Source organism: Aegilops tauschii, chromosome 6, assembly GCF_002575655.3.
Source record: "Aegilops tauschii subsp. strangulata cultivar AL8/78 chromosome 6, Aet v6.0, whole genome shotgun sequence".
Lineage (NCBI taxonomy): Eukaryota > Viridiplantae > Streptophyta > Magnoliopsida > Poales > Poaceae > Aegilops > Aegilops tauschii.
In genome coordinates this window covers 372,060,212-372,068,961 of record NC_053040.3, presented here as the reverse complement: position 1 = coordinate 372,068,961, position 8,750 = coordinate 372,060,212, and the positions used below count along the sequence as shown (strand labels likewise).

The following is an 8,750-nucleotide window of genomic DNA, read 5'->3' as shown; positions in this document are numbered from 1 at the left end:
AAGAATGCCCATACCTCCACCGCTTGCGGTGTGAATCTGATCATTGCCATGATACCTCTCTCGGAAAGCAAGCTTCTCTAGCTCGTTTGTGACATGATCAGTAGCTCTAGAATCAACGTACCATACCGTGTCACCATCAGCTCCGCCGTGCTCCCGTATGGCTGCAGCAGCTTGTCGTATATCAGGCACGAAGTCCTCATCATACCGGTGCCAGCAGTCCATGACTTCATGGCCCGGTTTCTTGCACAGCTGACATCTAGGGCGGCGACTGTTGTTGTTGTTGTTGTAGCCACCGTTGTAGCCGATGTGGTAGCCGCCGCCGCGGTCACCACCATTGTAGCCGCCGCCGCGGTCACCACCACCAGAGCGGGCCTGGCCCTGGTTACCACCGCGCCCGCCGCCGTTGCTGTTCCCGCGTCCACGCCCTTGCTGTCCACGCCCACGGCCACGTCCGCGGGAGACAGCGTTGACAGAAGACTGGCGCAAGTTTACTCCTTGAAGCATGCTGAGGCGGGTGTCAAAGCTCAGGAGCTGACTATACAGCTCCTGAACCGTAACAGGTTCGACGCGCGCAGCCAGAGCCGAGATCACGGGGTTGTAGTCGATGTCGAGGCCGGCTATGACGTGGGAGATGATCTCGGCGTCTCCGAGCGGTGCACCGGCGCAGGCAACTTCATCTGTAAGGGTTTTAATTTTCCCAAGATATTCTGCCATGGTTAGATTACCTTTCTGCAGATTGGTGAGCGCCATCCTTGTGTTGATCTTCTGGGCCTGTGTTTGCGCAGCGAACATTGCATGGATGGAATTCCATACCTCGGCCGGCGTCTGGAGCATTGCAACTTGAGCGAGGACCTCTCGAGACAGAGACCCCATAAGGTACCCTTGGACTTGTTGCTGCTGCGCAAACCAGATCGACCTGGCGTAGTTGAAGACCTGCTCTTCCTTCCCATCGTTGGTGACGGTGATGGTGGCAGGGGGCGCCGGACTTGCGGCATCGAGGAAGTGCTCCATCTGTGCCCCCTTGATCTGGGGTAGCACGACAGCCTTCCAGAGGAGGAAATTCGTCCTCGTGAGCTTCTCTGATGGAGGCGGACCGAGAGAGGGCGAGCTGCTATGGGTAGAGGATGATGCAAAGGTGGAAGATGCGGACAAGGTGGACAGAGCGCTCATGGTGGATGCGGGCGTGGTGGATGCAGCGGTGGACGGCGCGGTGCCTGACATGATTACCTCTCTCTCGATCTCGGTTCCTCTCTTTTTCTCGATCAACTAGATTGATTCCTTCTCGAGGGCTAGACGTATGAGAGGAAGGGCTCTGATGACCATATGAGGAAGCGTAGAACCCTTTGTCTCAGGCCGCAATGTATATATATGGCCAATGCCTTGATGTACATGTTTGAGGGATCGATCGGGATCGATCGTGATCCTCTCGAGAGGTTACAGGAGATACGGGAGAGAAGAAGAGATAGATAGGGATACAAGTTAAACCACTTTCCTATCCCTATACAACTTGTATTCTAACAGCCCACACCCCGAACCATCACTCGCCGCCAACAAAGAGGCGTAGGTCAAAAACTCTGAAGCGGTGCCTCTAAGGTCATTGCATGAACCAGTAAAGGCGGTTCACACGTTTTCACCATGAAAAGTTGCTAGATACGGAGACGATACCAGAACTATAGTACGGCAACTCCAAGATGGTTAGTGACGGGTGTGAATGATTGGGCTGGAAAATAAGGGTTGCTCCATTCGTCCCCTTCCTCCCTTACCGCCGCCTCCCTAACCCAAAATCCTCTGTCACCCTCCTCCCATACCCTCGTCGCAACTATAGACTGGGGTCGGGAAAAGCCCGAACTGGCCGGTGAAGGCAACGGTGGGGAGGTGGCCGTCCCGTTAGTTTTTCGTGCTGCGACGTGGTCTATGGGCGGTTGCAATAGGAAGTGTGCATGGCTATGTAGCGATGACAATGTTGTCCCGAGCTTGGCCAGTGACCACTGGTGGCGTGGTCTACGCCATTATAGGAGACCGATTGTGCATTGTTGGACATGATCCCGTCTAGAGGTTGGCCATCTTTGGCGGCCATCTGCATCCCTACGAGGTGGTCCTACGCTTGGACATGTCGATGGCGCCAGTGACAGCCGCTTTGGCTAGCCGGAACAACCAGCTTTTGGCATGACAACGGCAGGACGGCGATCGCCGACAGGATGGAGGGCCTTGAACCTTCAGATGTGGCGGCAACGACTATTCTCATTGGTATGTTAGTTGTACAATTCTTCCGCCACAAGCGAAGATGGCAGAGCAAGTGATGGCACAATGTGGTGTCAGATGCAGATCTGGCACCGACTGTCACTCGTGAGGATAGTGGGGGACTGCCTAAATGTTCGAAATTGGGATATGGCGGTTCGGTGACCTTACAGACATTACTCCTTCATCAATCGATGTTGCTTATGTGAGAACAACCTTCACTGTTCGGGTCCTTTGGTGACGACTGATTCTTATTAGGGTTCGATTGCGTGCTTGTGCGGGCATGGGCATCACTTGCGTGGCTCTTACGTTAAAACCATGAATGTGGCTAGTTGTTAGGATTACTTCAATTTGGTGGTGCTTTTTGAGTACCCAGTCACAATCTCATGGGTGAAAGCCCTAGGTCAGACTCTAGTTGGTTATACCTAACAATGGTGGTGTCTTTGCACTGTTACTTGTTTAAGGCATTGCTCATAGTTGCTCAGACTTGATCTTTAGGGTGAAAACCCAGGATATGACCTTGAGTGGTTGAATATGGTGACAATGACATTTGAGTATCATTCCATTCTTGGAGGGGTTGCTGCTAGAGAAGCTTTCTTATTGCCCTTGTGTTGTCAACAGATGGTTGGTGCCGATGTGGTTGATGTAGTTCGTCGATCTTTGTTTTGATTGCCTCGGTTTTTCCTCTTCTTCCGCCTAGGCATAGTTTCGGTCTTGTATGACTTTGCTTTTTTGCAGGCATGATCCCTTACGTGCATGCGCTGGTGTTGACTATGCGCATCCTAGTAATGGAGAGGTGGATGTGCGCTCATTATGTTTGTATCCACCTTTATAAAAAAGAAAAGTGAGTGACACCCATAGGTGTATCGACAAATACTCATTTTAGGGTTTTCACCTAAGGTCGGCACCTAACCTTTTCAGCATTTCTTGTCACGAAATTTCATATACTCAAGTCTGTAAATCCCTATATTTTTCAATCATCAAAACTACACATGCATTTTTGCCGAATGCCTATGCTTTCCATTCCAACATTCTCTAAGGTCCAGCAAATCAAAGAGGGCCTAAGATATTTGCCAAAGCAAGGACTGTGTAACCGCATCGTGCTTTCCAGTGCAGAAAAGATCATCCTAAAGTACTGCATAAAAATTAGGCCATTCAAATCATCGCAAATCCTCTTATCCTTTTTCTTTCGCGCACAAAAAATCCACTTTCTCACAGGTAATGCCATGCATGATTTGGCACAAAGGGAGAGGTATTACCAAACATACCTTCATTTTCCAGATAGCACGCAACGTTTTTCAGGTAAACCCATGTTTTGTCTGTTTCAGTGCGCGCGGACGAGTGAATTAAAATGGTCGATAGTGATTACGGATCGTCTTAACAATTGCAGGCCCGCTCTTTTCGGTCGTTGCTTTCGCCCGGTTCCTCCGCTTTTGGTGAATTGCACTCATGCGCACCCCTTATTATAGCATGAAGACATGCATGACACGCCGCTTCATTCGTCTCCGGGAAACCAAGGGTGGGCTAGCTAAGTGCAGTCTAGATTTGTCTGACAGTGGCTGCCTCTATGCTTTTCTGATCCCCGCGAACGAAATGATCTTGGCCAACCCTTTCGCTTTATCTTGCCCTAATGACGAATGAAATGCACAGCACTTATACGTCTTCTCGATCGGCCCCATTGTGTCACTTCGGCTCGCCGAGAGATCAGCTGCCGCCGATTCGCCACCGGAGCTACGCATGCGGGCAGCTGGTGGCGGGCTAGGCATACCGGTTTCTTGATGGGAACGTACACTTAACCGGATGATACTACCTAATTTCTCGTCACGGGGCACTTTTACGTGTCTGGGTAGATGACAATATGACATGACTTACCTCTCAGCTTAGGTTAGCTAGTGAAGTGAGGTGAGGTGCTCTCACCTGAGACCAGCGTGACCGCGACGTTCCTATCATTTGCATTCACGGCGTTTGGGCCCGTCGCTCTCCGACCACGCACCACTAGCTACCACCACGCACCAGCACCACCACCCTGGCCTGGCTGCGTCCCCGCGCTTTCTCGATCCCCCACCATGAGCTCGCGAGCGGGCGACGACGACGATGACCACCGGAGCTGCGTGTCAGCTGAGTGCGCGAGTTGTCACTTCAGGAGATGCAGCCGGCGGCCGGCCGGACGGCGGACGATCGGGAGAGGAGTGGCTAGTTTCGTCTACGGCGGCACTGTAGTGGGACGAGTACGATGAGCTGAGCCGTCGTGGTTTCGGCATAGCTCGCTGAAAAGCGGCAGACATGCATCCCTCTCAACTCCGATGGATTGCTACAGGCAACTACTAACTGATGGCTCGAGCTAGTCCTCCTATGGCCGGCCTTGATCTTTGCTTTAGGGCTTCAGTGGCTGCCATGCGTTTCAGGTGGAGAGATCAGGTAGGCTTGCTCCGGATAAGTGGCGAGTGATCCATGTATGTGTGCCATGGTAGGTCTGCTTGATTCTTTGCTTTTCTTTCCGGCGATTGACTGATGGGTGATAGCTTCCCCCTGTGCTCGGAATATGACGTGATTGTTAGTCGTGACTGAACATCCCAAGGATTCTGACGGTTAAAATAACACGTCAATGCATGGGTAAATTTGACAAATTTGACCTATAGACGAAATCAAATCACAGAATGAACTATCCGTGAAACTATTTCACGCGGCTGACCCGTTGCGCCTAGCTCTCAGGCGCTGCACCAGTGCAACGCCTGGGAGCTAGGCGCTCCACTAGTGCAACGCCTGGGAGCTAGGCGCTGCACTAGCGACGCTGGCCGTGTAGCGCCTATCTGTGAGGCGTTACACAGTGTAGTGTGGCGCCTTCGTGTCGGGCGTCACACAAAAAGGTCAGCCACGTGAAATAGTTTCACGGGAAGTTCATTCTGTGATTTGATTTCGTCTATAGGTTAAATTTGTCAAATTTATCCAATGCATGCTCCAAAGTGCACCTACAACTTGAGCAGCGTATATATCTCCCGATTTTTGCCCGCCACATATTCCGGGTTTCACTGTGCTCGCCACCTTGTAAACCAAAAGAGGATAAGTCAAAAAAGTTGACCTCCTGGCACCAGGTTGGTTCCTTGGCCTGAAATCTCTTTGAGAAATGGAGCCCAGGATATCAGCGATGTGAAGGTTAGGTCTGTTCCCTGCTTTTCTTTATCGTAGATAGCCTTTTACCTATTTATCACATCATGACAGTAACAGCACATATACACAGTTTAGCTTATACTCCCTCCGGAAATACTTGTCATTAAAATGAATAAAAGGAGATGTATCTAAATGTATATTAGTTCTAGATACATGACTTTTTATCCATTTTGATGACAAGTTTTTTCGGAAAGAGGGAGTACGTACTACTCCCTCCGTTCCAAATTACTCGTCGTAGAAATGGATGTATCTAGATACATCCATACCTGCGACAAGTAATTCGGAACAGAGAAAGTATATACTACTGATATTTATCCAATATATAATGATTAACATCATGATTGAGCTTGACAAAACATGCCACGAATATAAAACATGTTTTAGCGTTGAGCTTTGTGGGGTAGAGAAACAGTACATTTCATGATTTCCAGTATCCTCTAGGAGCATAAGCTCTACTACCCTTTTGGAGAGCGTGTGACCTGGAATGCTGTTTTTGTCCTGCACAAAACGTGATCCTTCAAGCCTGTAATGCTTTTTCGGTGCCAACTGTGCTGATTGTCCCTGGGCCATCAGATGCCGTGTACGTCTTTTCATGTCACACGCTGGTGGATCCATGTAAGACACGCAAGCACTAGAATCGCTGTCGGAAAAAAGAAGCATGAAGGTGGTAAAATACAGTGGAGCACACTAACCGCTGGGATAATATCATCCAGTGAGATGTGTACCGTGTTACTCTGTAGACACAGTGAAACGGTCAAATGTACTCTCTTCATTTCATAAATCTCGTCTAACTAAAACTACGATCCATGGGTGTGGGCTCGCGGCGGTGCACGGGCGCCCAGATCCATGGGTGTGGGACTCCCGGCAGCGTGCGGGCTCCCGGCGGCGGGCTTGGGCGATGGCGTCGGCCGCGCGGTGCCGGATCTCGTCACTCCGACCTTTGTGGAGGAACCTGGACCTGGGGCGGCGGCCCCGTTAGGCATGGCGACGGCGCTCTCGACTGGCGACATTCGCGGGGGGTGGATGGACGGCATCTTGACCGCGTGGGCGGTGAGTTGCTGGTGGATCTCCTCCGCGCTGCAGGCTCTCTCACGCTGCACTTGGTGGCTTACAATCGCGGTCGTCGCCCCCGGTGCGTTCGCGGGGGCTGGTAGAGGTGACATCGGACCGGAGGAAACTCTGGATGACTCGTTCATCCCGACGATGGCGACGACCAGGGTCGCCGTTCTTCTACTTGCAGGCGCCGTCGAGGTCCCTGTCCTCCACCCCGACCCCATGCCCAGGTGAAAACCCAAAATCTCCTTAGATTGGGCGGCGGCGGCACTGCGTGTGTCGTACCCTTCTTGGAGGCGCCGCCTGGGCCGTTTTGGTGCTCGGTTAGGGGAACTGCGGGCGGAGGGGATGGGACCAGTGGCAGCAGGTGGTGCTCGCAACGGAGGAGCGGCGTGGCATCTGGCACGTCGACAACGGCAGGTCTCAGCGCCATGGAGCAGCGGGGTCTTGCTGGTGGGCGTGTGATGATGGACGAGCGGAGAATGGTGGCGTTGTCTGGCGTCGTGGTGGCGTCGACGGCAGCTAGACCGGGCAAGGTAGATGCATCAGTACAACACTGAAGATGGATTGGTGGCAGGTGGCTGCGGCGGCCTCATACCCGGCAGGCGTCCTGGTTGAGGAGTGCGCCGGACTGGTGGTTGTCCCATACCCGGCAAGCGTCCTGGTTGGGACCTCAGGTCTTAGATGTTAGGTTTGGCTGCGAGGTCTGTTTGGTATTAGCCCCAGACTATCAGCATCCCTTCATCAACTGGATAGGAGTAGCAACAGATGTTGCCTAGACGGTGGCTTTAGTCTTACTATTGTATGACTTTGTAAGGTCTTGTGAGAATAATTAATAAAGTGGCTGCATGCATTGTCCAGATACAGAGGCCGGGGGTCCTTCTCCTTTTCTAAAAAAAAACTAAAACTACGATAAAAATTATGAAACGAAGGTGGTAGTACTTAAGAAAAGTTGCTAAAATGTTGAAATTCAACCTAAATGACAAATGTCACACGTATAGAACGAAGCACTCCGACCCAGGCGTTTTTTAAACTAAAGTTGCCATCCAAAAGAAAAACAAATCCAAAAATCTAAACTTACCATCCGAAAAGAAAGTTGTCATACTTGTCTGACATTTAAAGTTGTCATCCTCGCGTCAGTAAAGTTGTCCTAAAAAATTAGAGTTGCCATGTATTCGTGCCACACGTGTAGCACTTATCAAGGTCCAAAATCAATGTCCATCTGAGAAAACTATGATGGTTTTCTGTGACTAATATTTCTAGTGATATGTTCTGCCTAAATTTTTTTTTGAGAACCAAATAATTTTATTTTCGTTGTTCAAGCCAGCCAATTTTTTGTTAGGATAACATACTCTCTCCGTTCAAGATTATGTTGAGTTTTAGATAAACTATATAAGCATACCAAGGAGGGCTTCAGGAGCTTATCGGAACTAGTCGTGGACAATTTTACCGCTCCACAATAACTGCATGTATCCAGACTGGGCCCAGCTTTTAAAGGAAAACTCTATTTGACGCTTGCTGCATCAAACTGTCAATGAATCGCACAGACCCGAACGACAAGAATGAATACGGCCAGCCCATTTAAATCTGTTAGTTGACTCTACAGATCCTTGTTTTGGGAACCTTCTAGAAGGTTCCAGACTGGTTTTAAACAGTTTGGGAACCTTCTAGGAGGTTCATGATTCATTTTACTGTTTCTTTTTTTGTTTACCGTTTCTTTCCTCTCTCTTTTTATTTTCTTGTCATTAAATCCGAAATTTCCAAAAATATTCAATATATATGAAAAAATTGTTGAATTTACAGAAATATATGATTTAAAAAAATATTTGTGTTTGAAACTGATCTGAATTTTGAAATTTCTTCATGTTCTGAAAAAAGTTCCGAGTTTCAAAATTTTCTTCATCTTTTTAAAGATTGTGCGCAAGTTAAAAATGTCTGCAATTTCAAAATTTGTTCAAGTTTCCAAAGTTTGGAGTTTTGAAATATGTTTGTGTTTTCAAATTTTGCTCAAATGTTCAAAAACTATCCAGAATGTCAATTTTGTTTCTCAATTTAAACATAAAATGTCAAAATGTGTTCTGGTTTTTTAAAGATTGTTTATGTTTTCAAAAAAATGTTTGAGTTTCAAAAAATATTTAGTTTTAGAAAAATGCGTTGAAATTTCAAATAACATTCAAATATGTCGTTGTTCATAGTTCTGAATATTCTGCGTTGCTTATCGGTCACCAAGGTTCGTTGGAACTTGTGGCTAGGCATGTGCGTTTCTAGACCGGCCCAGTTGTCCGCTCGTT

General features: G+C 48.9%; 1 non-coding gene across 1 annotated transcript; it reads right to left on the bottom strand.

The window, feature by feature from the left end:
- Positions 1-515: 515 nt before the first annotated feature.
- On the bottom strand, positions 516-654 carry LOC120967639 (small nucleolar RNA Z247). The gene has a single exon (XR_005761364.1). It is a non-coding gene; the product is annotated as a small nucleolar RNA Z247 (small nucleolar RNA).
- Between the last annotated feature and the right edge of the window lie 8,096 nt (positions 655-8,750).